The sequence below is a fragment of the Urocitellus parryii genome, chromosome 14 (genome assembly GCF_045843805.1).
Source record: "Urocitellus parryii isolate mUroPar1 chromosome 14, mUroPar1.hap1, whole genome shotgun sequence".
Lineage (NCBI taxonomy): Eukaryota > Metazoa > Chordata > Mammalia > Rodentia > Sciuridae > Urocitellus > Urocitellus parryii.
The window spans coordinates 1,330,756-1,354,777 of record NC_135544.1 but is presented as its reverse complement, the minus strand read 5'-3'; the positions used below and the strand labels follow the sequence as shown (position 1 = coordinate 1,354,777).

Below are 24,022 nucleotides of genomic sequence, written 5' to 3'. Positions count from 1 at the left end.
AACCCCAGCCACACATGTCCTCAAGGAAATAAGCAAAAATCTTTGGTTGTTTTTGAATATTAGATGCTATTATTTTACTTGTTTTAAAATGTCACTTTATTATTATTTGAAAACATATATATATATATATATATATATATCTCACCATATGCTCAAGTTTATTGTACAGTCACAAGTTACACAGGGGAAACTAAGCAGAACACTGTATCAGCTTTCACTAACTCACACCAATTTAGCCAATGATCGATTTGAGAAGAAAACTCATTTTATGTCCCAACTAATGTGGGTGGTCACAAGAGAAGCTAAATAAAGATAATTACTTCCTGTGTTATTTAGGTAGCAAATTGTTTTGATATATACAGCTTCTAAGTTACCTTAAGATATTTCCAAGTGTTTCAAAGCCGGTGAGGAAGAGTTTGTATTCATTATGAAATAAATCATAGAATGGAGTGTTTAACTTCTTTGTACATTCACAGCAGAGACATTCTTTCACACTAACAGAAATACTATTAATCTTTGCTCTTTAGGCTTACTAAATTAATGATTGAAAAGTCAAGGCTCTTCGTCGGAGATTAAAATGCACACACACAGACAGCAGTGACAAAGATGAAGCACTTTATTGCAAGCTACTGCCAGCTTATATAGGGAAATGAAAGTCAGTTATCATAAAACAGGAACCCCCTGGGACCAGTCATAGTAATTGTTAGGTCATCATCTGAGGTGCATGGGATTCATGGGGGTCATGAGCTGTTCACAAGCCCAGATGGGTGAGCCAACTGAAAAAATTTTAAAACAACCTGTTATCCACTCATTGGCAATTTGCCTGCCACCATGTTACATTCATGGACCCATTATTAGAAAAAAACAGGGAATCCTCAGGGAAACTCCCAACAATGATGAATCTGATATTAGCTAGGTTTGGTTACATTGTTGTACTGCACTTGATAATAATGACAATGAAGATCAAAGTTTCAATACCTTTTTCAAGAAGTTCATTGAGATAGAGTTCATAAAAGGAAAAAAATTGAGTGAAAGCAAATACTAACACCAGCTGAAGAGTGAATTTCTATTCAAATTGTATTTTTATAAATGACAGCAATTAGATAGAAAAACAGATGAGGGAAAAGTTGCTATAGACCAACTTAGTGACTGCTTGGTGGTAGGCAACACTTGGCCCTAGGGTAAAAATAATTTTTTTCTTAAAAGAATTTAAAATTATTGGTAATAAAATACTTATTGCATATGATTGAGATCTTTCAAGCTACTAATAAATTCTACCCCAAACCCATTAATTTTAAAACTCACTAAAGCTAAATATAAGGTTTTGTCCATGTTCTAACTTGCATCTAAATGTGTTTCTACTTTGCGAATATATTCTCCAGTTCTGGTCATCACTTGTGCTTATATAACACAAGATATGGCAAGATAAATTTCCATTATTTTTTAAATACAGAAAAATAGACAATTATTTTAAGGAAATATTTATCATTGCTTAATGAGAATAGCAGTTAAAAAAACTATTAAAGTCTCTATTTCTAGAATACAACATGATGTAATTGAACAAAATAGGGATAATTAAAAGTCATCCCTAGGCCTTGAGGAACTGTGAATAAATCACACATTCTACCAGAAGATTCACCACCCTGCAGGCATAGAAAACTACAACTTGCTGTCTATGCTGCTTTTATTAAAAAAGTAATTTTTGTTAAAAAGCAAAAAAACAAAACTCAAGAAAGCTTTAAAAGGTTTTCAATAAATTGAATACCTTATGAAAATACCTTTTTGCAGTAATTCTGATAACTGAGACTGGTTTTACACATTATCTTGCTTAAACTGAGGTACCACCCATGGGAGTAGCATCATGCTACTGCTAAAAGTAAACTTGGGAGCTACCTGAAGAGTATTGATCCCATGAATTTCTCATGGGATGGGAATGGGGATTCAGGTTCCTGTCTGTAATGAAAATGATCTTGACCCTTTATTGCAACAATTTTAGAAATATAAGAAAAAAACATATTGGAGGAAAATAAATTCATAACTAAAGACTCTATCTAAGAACATACTATTAATAAGGTAATAGTCTTTCAATTAAAACGCTTTCTTTAAGTGAACTATAAATAATATCCAGATGAAAACAATGGGATAGAAGTGCTTTGGAAATTATTTCCAACTCCATATGACTTTAAGCGTCATAATATTGAGCTGAAATTAAACTATTACACACACTAAAATATATTTGTGAATACAGAATTCATTTTTATATAGGTTGGCTTAAAGGATTTCTTGTAGAACTTAAAAAAGTAAAGTAATAAATATATATTACTTTATACTTTAATAAATATATATTGATTAAATATAAGGAAAAATTAATCACATGTACCCAATTTTCATGTTAAAATATTGTACCATTATCATTACAGGAAAATTTTCTCCCCAGAGCTGGGGACTGAACTCAAGGCCTCATGCGTGCTAAGCACATGCTCAACCACTCAGCTAAACCTAAACACCCAGTTTCCAGGAAAGAATTCTGGTGGTATCATAATTTTTTTAAAAAAGTTCAACTATGTAATAAATATTCAAATCCAAATTCAGGTAATTGCAAAGATTTCAGTGGCTTTAAAATTAAACTGTAGTGTAGTGTATATTAAATAAATACCTGTATAAAAATGTGGATGCTAAGGTCCAAATTTAGATTTCTTTAAAAAAACAATGAACAGTAAAACCTCAAATACTAAATCAGAAATGGTAATTGTAATAGATACTATTTTATATAAAGTAGGAACTGAGGCCCTACCTGTCTTATGTACAATGAATAAAAACCATCATGTGAAATTTCATTATTTAAATATCCAAAACAGGGCAATGTATGTGTATTAACATGTCTGAATTTATTTATAAAGAGAAGACCGACAAATATTGCTCTCAATTTTGTGGTTAGACGGAAGTCACTGGGTACATTCAGCAGAAGTCTTAGAATTTTATTCCTCATGAAGGGAATTTAAATCTGTAATCAAGTTTGTAATCCTAACAATCCGGGATGTAGTATAACTTAAAAATCACAGATAAGTTTCTGAGTTTCACTCACCATTTTCATGCAGTTGAAGCTGTTCTCTTTATTGTTCTTCTTGAGGTGCTTGAGCATGTTTTAAAAAGCCCATCCTGTACATTACAAAACCCCAAACAGCAAGCAACACAATCCTGCCAGAACTGCTAAAATGATCACCCACACAGTCATAGGCATGGGGCTGAATGCTCCAGGTGACATTAGTGGTAACTAATGTGGAATTGAAGATATCCTCAATTGCAAGGATTTTGTAAGGAAATTCTATGACATTAAATGAAGCAGATGACTTCAGAGAATATGAATGATTCTGGTATTTCTTACTTACAAAAGTCTCAGTCCATAGTAAAGACAGGATTGAACTCGTGCCTCTGTCTAGTTGCCTAACTTAAGACAATCCTCAGGCACTGAGCAATTCCACAATCCAAAGTGTGAACATCTCTTTCACTGAAGGCAAGATCTTGCTTTGTGATGAGATGGTTCTGGTCACCTTGCCCAGCAATTGTATCATTCTTCTTAGTTGTTTGTAAAGATGAGATCTTGATTCTTAAAGGGTTGATCTCCATATCTGAAGTATAATTCATTGGCCCATCAATGTCATAATGAAGGATGTACAACAAAGTGTTGTTGTTATATTTATAAGGCCACTGAAGATTTAGCATGGCTTTGCTGAATGAACTTGAACCATTGTTTCTCAGCTAAATGTGCTGAACAACTGGTCTAACATCTTGTCTTCAGTCTTGGGTTTCTCCATGTGCTCCCAATTTGGAATAGGAAGAAAGACATGATCAGGACTTGAGACTCCTCTTATCTCAACAGCAGCTATAACAGCAAGGTCAACTCTGTAAGATACAACTGGGCTTACTTTATCAAAAAGATTAGAACTTTGAATTTGTAAATAAAATTTCACAATCTCTGTGATTGCTGGTGTGCACTTAATCAAAGACCAGCTAAGAGTTGAGTTCCAGCCATCATTGGGTTTCCTAGGTCACATAGCACTTGGCGGGTTTGGCTTTCTGTCTTAAATGCACAAGAAAGTCTTGCTAATGCTTCACTGTTCCAGACAACCCTGATGAAATCAGCCTGTGGTGGCATGGAAATGCTGAGCTCAGCTTCATAGCCACCTTCTCCTTGATTCTGAGTTTAACAATCAATGTGAGAGGGTTGTCATCTCCAATATAGATCTTCTTTTGATCACTATGTACAGAAACTTCCAGTTTGGGTTTACAGACATTGGCTTCACCACAGTCAAGTAGAAAATGAGCCTGTCCACTGATGTTGGCAGGAGTGAACTGGTTAAGGATGGGTCACAAGCCTGTGGCATCAGCAGCTGTTCTATAATCCAACTGATGCGCCATAAAAATAGTAATTGGAGTAAGTTTGTCTCTAAATTCAGATTCATCTGCAGATATGCTATCAGCTTTTTCACACTGCATCTGCACCCTCTAGAAATTGTCATGTTCTTGGAGTGACCTGGGAACCTGCTATGGAGAAACAGTGCTTGCTGAATTGATCCTTTTTGCTTGAGTATATACAAAAGAAGCTCCATCTGGAAGTTAAGTTTCCTTGGAAATGCTCCTTTGCCATCTGCCTTTAAGCAAAACCTGACATTAAAAAAGAAAACTTTGAGAGTTGTCCCAGGCAATGAGCAGGTTTTATTGTCTTGATTTTAAATGCTAGGGTATACTTGAAGGCCAGCATTTATGGTGATAACAGGTCTGGTCCTGTATAAGACAGCTCTACACAAAAAGCTCTTACAATGAAGTTTGGATATGCATTATTGTCTCTGTGGCTTCCTTCATGGAATAGACAAAGCTTGGCGGCATCCTCTGTGCAGCCCACTGCCCTTCAAGAATGAGATGGTACCATGTTCGAGCCTGCTGATTTTCTATTGAAGATATAAACAATTCCTTTTTTATCTTCACCCCCATTTGGAGCAGTGATTGCAATATCATTGACACTATCCTGGTCCAGATCTCCCAAAGGAGCTATGGCACTACCAAACTGTGCCAAGACCTCAAACCCATTCAGCTTTGTAGTATGGAATTCTCCTGAAGCTTTCTGAAGAGACACAGAGACCTACCCAACCATTTGGAGTTTGCCATCAGAGCCTCAAAAAACATCTGCATAATCATCCCCATTAACGCCAGTGGCAGCTACAGAAAATCCGAAATATGCAGCCATCTGCTCACCAGTAAAATTGTGCAAGGAAGACATGTTTTTCCCATCATAAAAATAAACCACTCCCAGAGTCCTTGCTGCTTTTGGAACTCCTGAAACAAAGACATTTATGCCATTACAAGTGAAATCTCAGACAGCCACTGAGTAACCCAACTGTCATCAAAAATTGCTTGTGGAGTCTGAGTGGCTAACTGATTATTATACTTGATGCTATGAACATTGGGGTCATATTTAGATAAGATTTCTGCCACTTGATCCCAAATGAGCTGACATTGTTAATAAAAACTACCAGGGCCACCAAGAAGTACTGTCAGCTTTAGTAAAATCAATGCTGAATCCTCCTTGAAAAAAAATCCCTGTCCATCAGCATCAATATTTTTTGACTTGCATGGAGCATACTCAACAGTCTTAGGTCCATCTTGAAAAAAGAAAATTCCAACAGGCTCTCTCTCCTGTTTCAGCTCAGTCCTCCAGTGGTACAAGGGAGCACAGGCCAAAATTTATCCTGTTTTGACCTCACAGATGCTCCAAACCACTGGCGGGATTTAAACTCTTATGGATCATCCTTGGCATAATCTCTATTACCTGTCGCATCAAATTCAGTTGGTTGACACTGGTGGCTAGAAGACCAGTCACATTTGAGGACTTGCCTTCCTTCTACAACCCGAGCTGGGTAGTGTTCGCTTAGGGAGTTTCCACCAGAAAAAACATCCTGGAAGAAGGTGCTGGGCATGAAGAAATCCACCACTTAAGCCAAGTAACTTCCTTCTGGGCCAAGAGTACTCTGCAGAACTGTTCACATCTAGGTTGAAGGTGCTGCAGAGGCAGCAGTAGTCCAGAGACAGAAGCAGGAGGAGGCAGGGGCCAATGTGCACCACCGCTGCACCTGAGAATCCATGGCCAAGTGCGCCCAGGATGCCAAGCCTGGAGCGGCTGCCCCTCCCAGGTCTCATGGTGCCAGGGGCCCGCCGCTTGTGCGCGCCCTAACTTGTGGGCTCTCTTCCCAGCTAGCCTGGGACAGCGCTGGGAGAGGCAGGAGGGCTGTTTCCTAGAGGCTGCCCTGGAAGGGAGGCGCAGGGTGCATGAGGTGGGGACAGCAGCGCGGGTGCCCCTCGCCTCCTCTGAGCTCGGTTCAATGCAACATCACGGGCTGGGGACTCTAAAATATATTTTAAAATATAACTTTTCATAAGTTTAATATGATCCTAGATTTGCAGATTCACTGACATTTAATAGGTAATATTAACCTTAGACTATGAAGATAAAGTAAATTCATGAATTTTAACCTGCTTCTCTACAGCTTTCTCACTTGTCATTCATTAGTGGATGAAAGCCTTCTCTGAACACATTCTGACAACAAATCTTTTTTTTGTTTTTGACTGGTCGTGTGTCTTTTAGAGTCAAACCTTGCACAACTTTTATTCATTCTCACTTACAAACACTAATATCCCGTCCATACTTTCTCTGTAATTCATTGGTTTTACTATGGCTTCAAGAATTGTTGCATCTTTTCTTTTCCTTTTCCTTTTCTTTTTTGGCAGTCTATATGGTGATCTGAAAAGAACATGTTAACACATGATTTTATGCAATAGCTATCAAATATGTAAACTTCAGTATTCCAAGAGCTTGTGCACAACAAGGAAAGAAATTCAAGAAATATTTAATGAAATTAATGTATCGGCATTTCCCTTCTGGTCTTCTGTGTCCTGTGCTCATTAAAATGGAGAATATGGACTGTAGGAGCCATTGGTCTCCTTTAGGGTGATGTTTCTTGCATTTTCATGATCTAAAAGTAGAACTAAAGCATCTCAGCAATTTCAAGCTGGCACAAGTACATTGCTTTCAACCCGAAATGCATAATTAACCAGAAAGCTAGTTGTTGACAGCTAAACTGACTGTTCAAAAAAGGCCCCATTGCAATTCTAATGAATGCTGAAAAGTAGGGTGTCACAGTGATTTTTTTTTTTTTTAACAGAGAAGCTATATCCACACAATTGACAAAGGCTCATTTTTCAAAGCTGATGAAAGCTTAAGGGAAATAACAATTATCTCTGTTCTCAAGTACTTGTATCCAAGAGGGTATTTATAATCCTATGGAAATTCTATAATTTACTAAACCACTAAGCAGGTCCATGCTATTCGCCCTCCCCAGCCTCACAGGAAGCATCTTATCTCAACAGAGAATTGGAGTCAATGATGTAAATTAAGTAGTTCTCATAAGGAAGACAGGAGAAAAATGCTATAAAAGCATGCTTCCCAATTTCCAACAGAAATACCCATTAATTGGACAAGATACCAAATTTCACAGCACAAATTAATCTCCTGGTTATAGAATGAGAAAGATACCCAAGCAGGATTAGTGGCTTATAGTTAAGATGGGCTATTATGTCTACTCTTGCTAACAGCAATTTCACAAGAAACATTAAAATAAATATGGGATACATTATGGATCAAAGCCAAGGAATGCCTTAAATATAGATTTCTTCAGGAATGTGCATGAATATTACCACATCTTTAAATGGTAATTTTAAGAGATTGTCTTCAAAATACATGGATGACTCATGATGTAATAATTGCCCTCTTTCCAGCACCTTCTACAAATTAGAATTCTTGGGAGATCCCATGTATTAATCTGCCTCCCAATTACAAGAAGCTTTTTTTTTTTTTTTCTGGTACTGGGAATTGAACCCCAGGGGCACTTAACTACTGAACCACATCCCTTTTAAAAATATTTTATTTAGAGACAGGGTATCACAAGTTGCTTAGGGTTTCACTAAGTTGCTGAGGCTGGCTTTGAACTCCTGATCCTTCTTTCTCAGCCTCCAGAGCCACTGGTATTACAGGCATGCACCACTGTGCCTGGCTCAAGAAGAAGGAAGTTCATCTTTTCACATTTGTAGTGCAGTGCTTAATCTGTCAAGTCTATGGTTGATCTGGACATGTTTCTTTTTTAGAAAAGTTAGAACAAGAAGAATGAGGTTATTCTTCAAATGACTTTGATGAAATTCAGTCTTTATACTTGAGTTAATAACTATTTTATTTCTTCATTGTCTTCCTTCCCTCCTTTTCTCCTTTCTTCCTTCTTTCCTCCCTTCCTCTCTCCCTCCCTCTCTTCCTTCTTTCCTTCCTTCCTTTTTTCCTTCTGTGGTTAATCCATGAAACACTCCAGCTATGTCATTCTGATTGTACTAACAACTTGAAATCCAGTTTAAATTTCCATATATTTGCCTTATTCCTTGAAAATAATTAGCATGAGTTTTATTTATTTATTTAAAAATTTCAATCTTTATTTAACTTATTTATTTATATGTGGTGCTGAGGATCAAACCCAGGGCCTCACTCATGCTAGGCGAGTGCTCTACCACTAAGCCACAACCCCAGCCCCTAGCATGAGTTTTAAAAATCTGTTTGCCAGATCTTTATAGACTTAATAAACTTGACAAGATCATTTTATATAATGTGCATACATAGCATTACTGTATGCTATTCATACATCCATTCTCTTTCTGTAACACCAAGTTTCTAGATGTTTCCCACTCATGAAAAAAAGCAGTTCATACTGAATTCATCTATTGTCAGTCCCTTTACAAAGTATGCACAAACACAAATATATACATGCACACACACAGAAGTTCTAGTTTTTAAATTCCACATTCCTTAAAAATTCATACATGTAAGACAAAGATTATGCTAAATATAATCTTTCTCTAGAGCATTTCCCCTTTGATAGGCAATGGAAAAGTAACAGAAAATATCACTCTTCTTGGAGCTGTGGGCTTCCCTAGACTTTCTAATTCTTCATGAATGCACAGTTATTTTTCTAAGGTGCTAGAATGTTCCCCGTGCAAACTTAACAGATAAGTGGATACAGAAATAGAGCTATAAATGTCTTACAGCTTTTCAGTAATGGCAGCTGAGAGCTAGAAAGGATGACAACACAGGGTCTGTGGTGAGGGCTGAGTGCAGATGCTAGTAAGCTGGGGGCTAGCAGAGTGGAATGTCTCTCCAGACTGATTGATAAAATCAGCATGGTGAAGCAACAGGAAAGCCATAGCCCTCTGCTATCCTGAGCCATGTGTGTGGTGCTGAGGACTTGACCATGAGGACAGCTGGAATGTTTCTATATTTGCACCCAAGCCTAAAATTTAACCATCATCAGCACATCATGTTAGTTTCAAGCCAAAGCATTTTGTGGGACCCTTCTCAGAATGATATAGCCTTCCAACTTACCACCTGGGATTTAAATAGTGACCATAATCCTCACATCCATGTCACATGCTGACTGCATGTGCATAAAACAGGAATAAGACAATCCTCCCTGTGTTTTGTTCTCTCAATTTCTTTCTCATTGACTTGTTATTTTAAGAGGACAGCAAAGAGTAGACTGAGGATTAGGGTAAGTGAGTTCTAGGCCCAGTTCTGCCTCTTCTTAACTGTGTGATCTTAGTAAGTCACTTGCTACTTTCCTGTGGACAGTTTCCTTATCTGTGACATTAGACATTTAATTAAATGTGAGATACTTCTTCAAATTTCAGATTTTTCTTCTTTATTGGTAGTTTTCTCTTTTGTACCTGTGTCCATTTCTCCATTTTTATTTTATGAATTTTTAATCCTTCACCTCCGACCTTCAAAAGTTCCCTGTGCTGGGGAAATATGACCCCTCTATACTTGGAGCCTCTGTAGCTCCCAGCACATTGCATTTGGATCATTCTTCCTGTATAGTCAATTTCTTTCAACAAAGACTTTTTGTATCTTATTTATAATATGTTCCCAAGTTCTTGGCACTTAGCCATGCATTCAATGAATACCTTTGGAATACCTTACCTTCCTAGCCTTCTCTTGGAGAGCCCCTTTAGGCAAAGGCAGAGGTCAAGAGGAGTCTAAGTTTGTTTCAGGCTAACTCTGTTCACAAGGAGCCAGGCTAGTGTTCAGACTTAGACATCTGAGTTAGGAGTGTTCACAGGTGATTGTAATGACTAATCAGTTTGCATTTATTCACTTACAAATGTGGGCATTCACACACTATTATGTCAAGATCCAAGAAATATATTCCAAAGATAATAAAGTCCAAAATATGTTATCTCATAACAATTGAATAGTTTTCTATTACACTAGACTGTATATTTGGTCATGGAACAAGCCATATTTTCTTCAGCCCTCTATGGCTCCTTCTTTATGTCCTTCCTCTGCCCCAGTTCCCAATGAAGTTTGAGGAATCAAACCTGGTTCAATACATTTTTACCAAAAGTTAGTTTGAAGTTGAACAACATCAGATCCAATCTCCTCAAAAGTCTTTATTCTGTGTAGTTCTCTTTATATAAAAACATGCAGGTGCCCATTTTAGCCTATCAGTCTCAGCTCATCAATATGCTCTTTTAGAGTGTGGATATCTTCTTTGCATACTTCATAGATTCACACCCAAAGCCCAATTTAGAAGCACTAAGTGGAGAGACTCTCTGCTTTATTTTTTTACATTTCTCTTCTGAAGCCCCAGGAATGTTGGCACTTAAGACACCCTTTTTACACAAGGAACACAATAAAGCAGTCCAATAGCCTGAATCTGGGTAAAACAGGATGGCTTTGGGAAGAAATGGAGTAAGAAGTTACATGGCCCAGCTGAAGAAACTAAAACTACAATGACAGCTTTTACTTACCAAGCCACTGCACATGGAAGCATGCCTCCACACTCATAAAAGTGTGAGCTCCTACCCAAGACCTATATTTTGAAGTGGCTCCAATATATATATTTAAAATTCATGAGCTTGATCAAGTTTTAGCATACAAATTATTTCTTGGACATGACCAACTCATTCTGCTATGCTGAAAGATTTGACATTGGAGCAAATTTTAACAGCAGTACTAAATTTAAAAATATTAATATAAGGAATAATTCATAGTCTTAGAATCATAAAGGAAAACATTTTCTTGATGACTAATCTACAACTACCCAAGAATGAAAGAAAACATTATATGCTTGAAATCAGAGTTAATGATTACATTTAAGCATCATTTTGATATTATCATGAATACATCAATTTAAGAAAGGCCTGTAAAATTATGCTTTTTCATAGTCATTTATATCTTTGAGACCCTGAGTCAAGAATACAAGTACTTGCTGGGTGCAGTGACGCACACCTATAATCCCAGCAACTAGGGAGGCTGAGGCTGAAGAATAACAAATTCAAGGCCAGCCTCAGCAAATTAATGAGGCCCTAAGCAACTCAGTGAGATTGTGTCTCAAAATAAAAAAATAAAAAGGGCTCGGATGGGCTCAGTGATTAAGCACCCCTGGGTTCAACCCCCAATACAAAAAAAAAAAAAAAAAAAAAAAAGAATATAAGTTACTTTCCTCAGAGGGAAAAGATTTTCCTGCAATGGTCATATTGGTACATTTTTTTTGTGTGTGTTGGAACTTTTTTAAAAAAAATTTTTATTTGTTTTAATTAGTTACATATGACAGTACAATGACCTTGACATATCATATATTTGAATCAGATGGGATATAATTTCTCATTTTTCTATTACATTTCTTATATTTAGTTGAAAGTCTATTTGTTGTCTCAAATACCACCCCAACATATTTTGCTAAAAGGATATATTTTGAATTTTTTTCAAACAAGAAAAATACATGCAGATTTGGGTTTCAGAAACACACACTGGGAGAGTTTCCGCCCTGCTTTATAGTAAAAAAATAATGGATTTTTAGGCCCTTTGTCCAGAAAAAAATTTCATGCTTGAAAATTGTTGAAATAAAGCTGCTGGTCAGAAATAAATTTGAACCCCAAAGGTTTCTGAATTTACAAATCTTTACAAACATGCACACAAAACATCACACCTGTGCTTCCGTTTATCAAGAGAGTGTATATAGTCACCCAAACTCTTACCACATAAATCCCACCTACTCTTCATTCTGCTGAAAACAGTTGCAGATGCTGGCATATCACGAGGCTAGAGAGTAAAAGGAATAAGAGAAATAGGGTGCTCAAGTTTGGGGAAATAATTACTATAGAAGTCTTCTTGCTCAAAATACAGTGGAAATTATGCATTCCAGTACTAAAGGATACACTATTATCAGTATAAAGGCGGAAGAAGTAGTGAGGGTGTAGTCATGTGTATATGGTCATCTTGTTTCTGCTTTGCTTTCAATCTCATAAGTGCCTATTTATTAATGGTGTTATTCCATATGGCCCACAACCATGCCACTGAAAATGGAGTTTCATGAACTACTTAAAAAATAGTGTGCTGGGTGCAAAGGCACAAGCCTGTAATCCAATGGCTTGAGAGGCTGAGGCAGGAGGATCACAAGTACAAAGACAGCCTCAGCAACTTAGAGAGGCCCTAAGCAACTTAGCAAGACCCTGTCTCAAAATAAAATAAAAAAGGGGCCAGGGATGTTGTCCAGTGGTTAATCACCCTGGATTAAATCACTGGTAAATAATAATAACATAATTATAAAATTTTAAAAATAGTGTGGTGAATTAAAGCAACCATGAACTTAGAGTGGAGGAGGAAAGGGGAGGGCAAAAGAAAGAAAGAACAGAGAAAAAAGAAGGAGGTAACCTCTGGAAGCAAATATCAGAGAATGCCTAATATATAAAACCTTTCTAATTTAACTTCCCAATAATCATGGGGCAAAGGGTAGAACAGGTCCTTCTTCTCACTAAACCTTTATGCAAATAAAAATATTAGAGATGATTTGTTATGTTTTTATAGTATTCCTATGAGATGCATGATATAATGAAAAATTCAGACCATCAGAATATTAAATTATCTTGACTTAGAAAATACCAGCAAAACATTTCAATTTGAATTGTTATTGGTCAAGATAGATTGAAGCCAACATCCAGTACTGGTAATCACACTGAAAGTAATCTGACTTGTTTTATATTAAAACTTTCTACATGGGAACTATCAAGAGGCCCATATAGTCAACCTAGAGTTAATGTATGTATTACAGAAAGGAATAAAATTTTGCAGATGTTTACTTGCAAATACAGATATGAGAAAATAATGTGAGATCTTCCTACTATACAAATATTGTCATCAACATAATTCCACATGGCATTTTAATACATGTCTTCTCACCCTTTGAACTCACTCACATATCACTGTGGATGTATAACAATAACACACTGTACACCATTTGCTAATTGCCAAAGCATTTTCACTTATCTTATGATGCTCATCATGGCACTTTGAGAACTATTTTCATCATTTTTCAGAAAAGTACATAGGATTTTAAGAACACATAACTAAATTACTCCTGATCATAAAGCTAGTAAATGGGATTCAAACGAGATTTTCAATCCCAGAAATGTGCCCTTTCTACGATTTTGTAATACATGCAAACTTGATAAATTATTTTGAAATTTTGTTGTTGTTTTGCAAATGGATTTGTTTCAGGGATCAAACTGAAGTTGTTTGGCTTTACGACTTTTGAAATTGAATAACCAGGCCAGATATTATCATATGAAAAATTTAAAAATAATTATTACCTATGGTCCTGAACATCTCTTCAAAAGAGCATTTTATTAAGAGTTTTGAATAATAATAGTTCTCATTGGACTCCAAACACTTCAAAAGTAACAGATTTATATTATAATAATGATTGACATAATACTTTGCATACAGTAGACAATAAATACTATCAAAAAATTTTAAAGGATGCATTTTCACATATAAGCAATTGTAAGGTTTCCTAAAGAGTATGCATTCTCATCATAAAATTACATACAGAAATTAGGGATGTAAATTCATACAGATTCTCCTAAAATAGCTTTGTGAAGTTATGTCTATATATTTTGGTCTATCCATTTCAATTTAAATATTTAGCTTAAATAACTAAACTAAGATGTAGACCAAGATTTTTCTACTTTCCCCCAAATTTTTGACATTAATTATTTATCAATTAATAGAAATAGAATATAAATAAATAGAAAAACAATATCAAAACAAAAAGAAGTATTAGGATGCTTATTAAATAAATATACTGTAGTTTTTACAATGGAATATTATTCAGATAGCAAGATTTTATTTCAAAAAGCTTTACTTATGTGTTCAAGACTTTTTATACAGACCTACCTAGAAAAAGGAAGATCAAAATAAAAACTGAATATACTAAAATGTAAAAGATGACAATTTCTTGTTGGTAAAACTACTTAAAATTTTCTTCTTATCTTTAAAAAATATTTTTAAAGAAACACTTAGGATATTTTAAAATCAGTATATTTTCTTGAAGAAGGTGGTATTAGAAACTTTATCACTGAGCTACATCCTCAACTCTATTTATTATTTTTATTTTGAGACAGGGTCTTGTTAAGTTGCCAAGGCTGGCCTCAAACTTGTGGTCCTCCTGCCTCTGCCTCCAGAGTCACTGGGATTACATATGTGTGCCACCATGTCCTGCTAATATCACTATCTTAAAAAATGGTCAAAATTAATTTAGTTTTTACCATATATCAGGCATAGATATAAGTTTTTTACACATATTATCTAATTTAGTTTTCATAAAAACCATTTAAAATTAAAAGTAAAAAAAATGTAAATAAACCTGTTTAAGGCCATGCACTTGACAAAATAGAAGATCAGAGAGGCTAATATCTTTAAATATTTAAAGCACTATTATTTTATTTTCTGACACAGATTTGTCAACTGCTAGATATTTGAGTTGAATTAGAATGTGCATTTGAACTTGAGGAAAGAAGTTGACTGACGTTATCAACCTAAATGTATTCAAGAAGCAGCTACATAACCTAGATTTTAACACAATGAAACTTCTTGCATGGAGATATAATTCTACTTAATGCACATACATATTTGATATCTCTATCTAAAATCTATAAAAAATTTAGACAGGATCATGTTTATCTAGGGATTTCTTTGTGGAGGAGGGTATGGGGAATGAGAGAACATGTTGTGAATATCCAGGTTGGTCTTAATTATGAAAAATGATTATTATTTTCAGACAGCTCAGATGAGATTTCCACATATTTTTCACAAATTTCAAAAATATTTAATTATGTACTAAAAAAAAAAAACACTGTCCTGAGGCACAGTGGCACATGTCTGTAATCCCAGTGGTTTGGGAGTCTTGAGGCAGGAAGATCAGAAGTTCAAAACCAGCCTCAGCAACTTAGAAAGGCCCTCGTTAATTTAGGGTGAGTGTAAGCAACTTTGTGAGACCCTGTCTCCAATAAAAAAAAAAAATCAATAAATGGGCTATAAATGTGGTTCAGTGGTTAAGCACCCCTCAGGGGATTCAATTCCTGGTGTCAAAAGAGAGGAAAAAACAAGTTTTAATTAGTTTTAGAAAGTAACTATGGGCAATAACAATTGCAACTAACATGTACTTACTGTAAGGCAGGTACTAGATTAATGAATTTAATTCTTTGAAATTGGAAACAGAGAGGTTAAATAAGTTGTTTGAATTTATGGAGTTTATGAGATAGAATGGGGATTTAAGCCCAGGCTTGTCTGGTTCCAAAAGTCTTTAACCCATAAGTTATATACCAATGGTATCTCTGGGTGGCTGCAATATCTGCCACAGAGGGCATCCACTAGGGAAGTGCTGAACACTGACTACAAGGGCTATCATTTGTGAATATCTACTGTTGACTCTTAGTCTATGTCAACATTGGGCAAGCAGCCCATTTAAGATGAACATATCAGAACCACTAATAGACTGATTGAAAAAAATATAGATATATTGATATAGATACATATATATCTAATATATATTAGATATATATGTGTGTATATATATATATATATATATATATGTATTGGAATTATATATATATAATTCCAATCAAGCTATCATTGAGATAGATACATAAAATAAGCGCAAAGGACTTGCCACAGATCCAGGCCCATTTCCAAATGTCTCAAGGGCTTCATATATAAGAATTAATCATTGGATTAATAACTACATAATCAAAATAGATTAATCTAAAAGTTTATAGTTTACAATGACCCTGGGAGTTTGCCTACTTAGTCAGTACCTTGCACTGAAGGCCACTCCAGCCTCCTACCTGGTTTATCCAAAGCAGTTGTAAGATTATCTCCTGTGCAGCTGACCCACCTTACATTGGTTGAATTTTCATCCTTTCCTGGCTCCTGCCCCAGAACAACTTCTACTCCACTGTTGCAAGGAAACTTAAGATTCTCATGGCATTTACCTTTTATTAAGGGACAAACAGCTTTCCTACCCCAAAGAATGAATCTCAAATGATGGGACTTCAGTAGCCATAACAGAAAGTCACATGAATATTTTACAGGAGGTTCCCATGATTACAATATTACAATGTTGTCCACAGTCAATTTTTCATACCTCAGCTAATAAAGACATAGCAGCAAAATGACACTAAATAACTCTCTCATAGGTTTTATATCCTTAAGTTAATTCCATTCAAAAGAAGTAAATACAGTATTTTGAAATCACCTGCCCTGGGTTACTGGTGTTCTCAGGAAAAAAATGCAAAGAGCATCTCTTCCCACATCAAAATTTAGTGTAAAATCTGTTCAGGTTTTTTAAGACAGTGGCAATATACTGGTAACTCTGAGAATAGAGGGTGAGTGGATGGCAGAATGGAAGGACTATTCATGAGGCTACTAGATTAAAGTAAATAAAAACCATTCCTAGAGGCCAAGGACTAATTCACAAAGAACAAAACAAAATACTGACAGCAGTTTACTAGAAAAATTGTCAATTTTTTTAGAAGCTTCAAGAAGTAATGTGGCACAGAGAAGCACATGCACATCTTTGAAGTCAAATAGGTGTTCAAATTCTGGACTCATAACTTCTTAGATCTCTGAGATTCACTTTTTTCATCTTCAATGCTACTTACTTCCTTGGGTTGTCACCATATTAAATGTATGAAAGAGCACTTGACAGCAGGTATGGTGGCATTCACCAGGGGCTCTGGAGGCTAAGGCAAGAGCATGGTGAGTTCAAAGCCAGCCTCAGCAATTTAACAAGGCCCTAAGCAACTTAGTGAGACCTTGTCTCTAAATAAAATATTAAAAAGCACTGGGGGTTAAATCCCCAGCACCAAAAAAATTTAAAAAGAGAGCACTTGAGAAAGTTCTTAGTCGTCTAATAGTAGTGGTTCTAAATTTTGTTTCTACATATTATACTCCAAAAGGGTTCCACAAATAAAGACCCTTTAAGGGACATGTCAGATTGATTTAAACACATTCATAATGATTTAAAACTGCAAAATAGGAAATGAATTGTGGCTAAGTCATTGATTTTGATAATGATCCTCTTTATTTGAAATTGTCCATGCTCCTATGTTTTCCAAGATAGGACACCTTCTTAAAATGCACATCCCATCTTTCATTCCAGTTATGCTATCTGTCCTCTAAAAATAAATGCAAATGTTTTCTCCAAGATTAAGGCTTCCTATATCCCCTGCATAATGTCTTCATAATGATGTTTATACTTACAAAATATATCTCCCACTTTAAGTATGAGGAACATATTTCTTTTGATTTCCCTCATAATATTAGCCCAGTGTTAGTCACTCATCAGTAGCTGATTAAGTAGGAATTGATATTGATTTTTAAATTCAAGTCCTGAACTAGGGAAGCAATCAACCCTGTGTGATGGCCTTGGATAATGACTCAGAAAGTAGACCAGGATTTAAACACTTCAATATGCCTACACTAAGAAATTTCTTCATTGGCTAAGATGAATTCCTTTATATAACCATATTATAACCTCAAACTGTAATTAGCACTAGGAAAATGAGAATACAACAGCATAAATGGAAATCTGGTTGAGGTAGTAAAGAACATTTCTGTACATAATCAACTTGGTCTCCAGGCAATACTAAATTATAACATTTTTTATATAACTCATAAATGTTTTTAGCTCCTACTCTGTCTTATTTTTATAATAGTTATGCATTCAGAAAGCATAGGAATTTACAAAAACATCTTGTAGTTATAATTCAGGTTTTCAGATGATACTACATGTGTTTTGGCTCAAAAAGAGACAAATATTCTTGTCTGAAAGATAACTCACTAAAGCAGAAATCCATTGAAATGCTAAAATTATTCCAAACAAATTTCCTACATTAGCACATTACTTAGGAAAGTTCTATGCCAGTATAAATCATTTTAATAGTCTAAATGAAACTCTATTACTATAAAATAAATCCTGAATATGCTAGATTCAAGGCACTATGTACTAATAGCTTTTCTTGTCTAATGATAATTTCTATAGTATTTTTAATTATTCCTAATTTTTCCCAATGCACAATTGTTCTTCTGTTCTAATCACTTCAAATTTTACTTTATATGTATCTGGTGGTCTTATTGTACCATATTATAAAGCTACATGCCATATCATATAGCTAGGTATTTGTTTCTTAGAATTCTGTGCAGCAAGAGATGAACCCTGGTTATAAACAGCCAAAACCAGTATTTCTTTCCCATGGAATGTAATAATAATAATAATAATGGTAATAATATAATAATAATTTGATAGGATTTACACTGAATTTTTTTTCTTTTTAGTCTTTTGCTCAAAAAAAGTATATAAATATTCGTGTAAGAAAGCTCTATTTGTTGAGATAAATGCCTTACATATTACATCTTAGAGTTAATGAAGTTAAAACCATACCTGAAAATGTAACACTTGTTAAAATTAATTTTGGGCAGACACGTTGTCTAATACATTATTCTGTTATAGGAATCCTGTAGTAAACTGATTTGCTAAGCAATATGTCTTGTAAATTTTCCAATTTACATAGTTTTCTCAACTCTCTCTTTTAAATATATCATAGTAAATGCTCATTTTTTCCAATTATCTTCCCAAATGATATCATTATTGAGCTCTAAGTAATGTAATTTTTTTGGAAATTGCAAATAAAAAGTTTAATTTCAGAAACTGAATCCATCATTTATAAATACACTAAAGCACAGTCTACTCAAATTTAGAGTAAGCATAGGTACAGTGTTTGAACAGAACAACAACTTCCTAAGAGGTCATGGCAGATGAGCAAGTTGTCTCACCCACACCACTTAATGATCTGAAATGAAAACATGAACCTTTTTCAGATGTTAAAGAAAAAACTTTGAAGACGCATTGTTAAAAGAATCTGACAATTGAGAATTTCATTCAGATGTTCTTGGGATTCTAAAATACCAGGGTGATGGCTGAATCTTTCCTATTGTTGAAAAAAAATTCTAAATGCCTCAGGCTAGCCTTACCACTGTAGCCTTCCAGACGCCCCCATTGGTCACTACTGCCTCCAGGGCCCAGGGCTGTGGTGCCAGAACCTGGGTCAGTGCACACATATATCTACTATATATTACTCTTTCAATTTTCTGTAGGATTGAAATTACAGAGGTAGGTAGAAAGATTAAAGTTAAACTTTAAATTGAAAGAATTCAGAAAACAGAAAATAATTCAGGAATGCTACAATATCAGGGAAGTTTCCTGAAAACAGCCAAAGAGGATGATACAATCTAAAAAAAGAAACACCTAAGAAGAACATTAAAACAAAACAAATTATATGCCTTTTATATAAAAAATAGAGATTCAGCAATAACCTTAGCTTCATTATTTTTTTTTATTGTTGGTCGTTCAAAACATTACATAGTTCTTAATACATCATATTTCACAATTTGATTCAAGTGGGTTATGAACTCCCAATTATACCCCATATACAGATTGCTGAATCACATCAGTTACCCTTCCATTGATTGACAAATTGCCTTTCTAGTGTCTGATGTATTCTGCTGTCTGTCCTATTCTCTACTATCCCCCCTCCCCTCCCCTCCCCTCCCCTCCCCTTTTCTCTCTCTACCCCTTCTACTGTAAATCATTTCTTCCATTTGTATTATCTTGTCTTACCCCTCCTTTCCTCTTATATGTCCTTATGTATAACCCTGAGGATCGCCTTCCATTTCCAAGCGATTTCCCTTCTCACTCCCTTTCCCTCCCACCTCTCATCCCTGTTTAATGTACATCTTCTTCTCAAGCTCTTCGTCCCTACCCTGTCCTTGTTTACTCCCCTTATATCAAAGGGGTCATTTGGTATTTGTTTTTTAAAGATTGACTAGCTTCACTTAGCATAATCTGCTCTAATGCCATCCATTTCCCTCCAAATTCTATGATTTTGTCATTTTTTAATGCAGAGTAATACTCCATTGTGTATAAATGCCACATTTTTTTTATCCATTCATCTATTGAAGGGCATCTAGGCTGATTCCACAATCTTGCTATCATGAATTGTGCTGCTATGAACATCGATGTAGCAGTGTCCCTGTAGCATGCTCTTGTTAGGGCTTTAGGGAATAGACCGAGAAGGGGAATAGCTGGGTCAAATGGTGGTTCCATTCCCAGCTTTCCAAGAAATCTCCATACTGCTTTCCAAATTGGCTGCACCAATTTGCAGTCCCACCAGCAATGATCAAGAGTGCCCTTTTCCCCGCATCCTCTCCAGCACTTATTGTTGTCTGACTTCCTAATGGCTGCCAATCTTACTGGAGTGAGATGGTATCTTAGGGTAGTTTTGATTTGCATTTCTCTGACTGCTAGAGATGGTGAGCATTTTTTCATGTACTTATTGATTGATTGCATGTCCTCCTCTGAGAAGTGTCTGTTCAGGTCCTTGGCCCATTTATTGATTGGGTTATTTGTAATCTTATTGTCTAATTTTTTGAGTTCTTTGTATATTCTGGTTATTAGGGCTCTATCTGAAGTGTGTGGAGTAAAGATTTGTTCCCAGGATGTAGGCTCCCTGTTTATCTCTCTTATTGTTTCTTTTGCTGAGAAAAAACTTTTTAGTTTGAGTAAGTCCCATTTGTTGATTCTAGTTGTTAACTCTTGCGCTATGGGTGTCCTATTGAGGAATTTGGGGCCCAATCCCACAGTATGTAGATCATAACCAACTTTTTTTTCTATCAGATGCCGTGTCTCTGATTTAATATCAAGCTCCTTGACCCATTTTGAGTTAACTTTTGTGCATGGCGAGAGATAGGGATTCAGCTTCTTTTTGATGCAAATGGATTTCCAGTTTTCCCAGCACCATTTGTTGAAGATGCTATCCTTCCTCCATTGCATGCTTTTAGCCCCTTTATCAAATATAAGATAGTTGTAGTTTTGTGGATTGGTTACTGTGTCCTCTATTCTGTACCATTGGTCCACCCTCCTGTTTTGGTACCAGTACCATGCTGTTTTTGTAACTATTGCTCTGTAGTATAGTTTGAAGTCTGGAATCGCTATACCGCCTGATTCACACTTCCTGCTTAGCATTGTTTTTGCTATTCTGGGTCTTTTATTATCCCATATGAATTTCATGATTCTTTTATCTATTTCTATAAGAAATGCTGTTGGGATTTTGATTGGCATTGCATTGAACTTATAGAGAACTTTTGGTAATATCGCCATTTTGATGATGTTGGTTCTGCCTATCCATGAGCAGGGTATATTTTTCCATCTTCTAAGGTCTATCTTTCTTTAGTGTTCTGTAATTTTCATTGTATAAATCTTTCACCTCTTTTGTTAGGTAGCTTCATTATATAAAGTATTATATATTACATGTTTCACTGAAGCCTGAAACAATTCTCATGTATCAAACAGGGGGAAAAAATGAGAATGACACAGGTATTTTCTCTTCTTTGAAAAAGAAGTGAAAAAGCTTACTCAGGTAGCCAAGTAAATGAGAAAAAATGTAATGATCATTATTCCTTTTTCTAAGGATTAAGCAAGCAATAAGCAATGTTTCCACTTATAAAATAATGTACTTATATGTGCTTTAAGTAACAGAAAGGATAATTTTATCCATACATGATTTTTACCTTATCTGTTAATTTTAGAATCTAATACTATAAGAGATGTGACCTCACTGTAATGAAACCAAAGGTTAATGAGCTCTTTTCCACATGGTTTTTTTAGTTACATTCAATGTCTTAGTCCCATTTAAGAGATACTTCCTTGAACAAAAGCTTTCATGAATCTTAGGAGTTTAAGAAATGCTGGCTGATGGAGCCCTGATCTAAGACTGATAAGTGGAGAACAGAGACCAAGATATAAATTATGGTTCACAGATGATGATGAATATATATGTATGTAAGGAAAGTATTAATATCTAATAGCCTTAGAATCACAAATCCCAATACTGACAAGTGTAAGCTTGTGACTTCACATGAATTATATAACCCCTCAATTATAATGTTTTCATCTATAAAATGGATCTATCTTTCAGAGTAACAAGTTACGTGAGAGAGAGATTCTGTGTGTGTATGTTTCTGACTTAACGTAAGTCCCCCAACAGTTTACAAATAGAAAAAACTTTATTCAACTGGGTGGGGAGTGTTATCCAGTTAACATCTAATATGTCAATGTAATACATTCTTCACAATTCTTTTAAAATATCTTTGTAATTTACTATTTTTTTCATTTATTTGTAGTCTGAAAATATAATAATTTCTAGAATTCATCACCAAAATTTTGGTTTTGCATGTTCTTTGCTTGACTCTACAAACAGCTTTTGATTTTCCCTCATCTGAATTTTTTTCTTAATTAATATTAATATTCTTAAAAGAGCCTATCTGTAAGAAACTCTGGAGGAGATGAGTTACTTAATGGGAAAATAATTTAATTTAAAAGATTTAGCAATTATTGGGAATATTCCCTACAGTATAATTCGATAAAGGAAGTTTGGAGTTAACACTTAAGGGAGGTGAGAATTGTACTGAGTAGTCATAATTAACAACTTTATTTGGGCAAGGAGTTTGATTTTAGCACTGAGAGAGGTGAGAATTGAATTCTGAAATTTGTGAATAAACTGACTGTGTGAAGAGCAGAATGATTTGCTAAAAGAACTTAAACGGAAGGCAAGGCATTCACCAGCCTTTCAACAAAGAAAAGCAACTGCAGAATCTAAAGTGTAATTTGAGAACAGAAGCAAATTTCTCAAAGAAAAGAAAAAATCAGAAAAGTCTCACAAAGGAAAGAATATATTTTGAAATTATAGCTATGAACTTTTCAAACACTCTATATAATTATAAAAGATTACAACAGTATTATAGAAATAGTCCAAACTCCACTGGCACAGAAGGACCCAGAAAAACTTAGTTCATGTGGTGGGAGGAAGATGGTTGTTGGGAAGATGGTTGTTTAATAATTAAAAAATTATTAATGTTTAATTAATAATTCAGACACATAATTTAAATAATTTTCTTGAAGAATTTTTCCTAAAGCTCCTTTTTAGTTTTTCATCTCAGATGTTACCTCAAGGTCTCTTTGAATCACTCTGCCCAGTATCATATGGGTCTCACCTAGAACTCAAGACCATTGCTCAAAAATGATTACTTAATATTCTCCTTTATAATTTAAATCACCCTATAAAATAAATTTATTAGCTTAATCTAACGTACTCCAAAGCCATACTCTAGATAGCTCAATTTTATTATTCTCCATTTCCGATATCATCATAGTAATTTCAACATACAAATTTACAATGTAGACATTACCAAAATCTCATAGTAACTCATGCTTCTCTATACCATCAATCATACTTTAGCAATTTCTCATTTATTACATAAACCATTTATATGAACTTTCTAATTTTCAACCCTACTTTACTACTACAGAAAACCTCTTCACTACCCTGTTGAAAATCTAACTTAATTGTAACACAACTAGTTGCTCTATTTTTTTTCCAGCTTCCTTTTAACCCCAATACAACTTTCAAACTAGAATCACAATTTCAAATATATACTGATCATTTTCCTAATTTATTTCACACCATAAAGCAAACATAA

The 24,022-nt window shown here is 35.0% G+C and overlaps 1 pseudogene; it reads right to left on the bottom strand.

Annotated features, from left to right (window-relative positions):
* Positions 1–3,056: 3,056 nt before the first annotated feature.
* LOC144250182 (integrin alpha-V pseudogene) lies at positions 3,057–6,195 on the bottom strand (annotated as a pseudogene).
* Between the last annotated feature and the right edge of the window lie 17,827 nt (positions 6,196–24,022).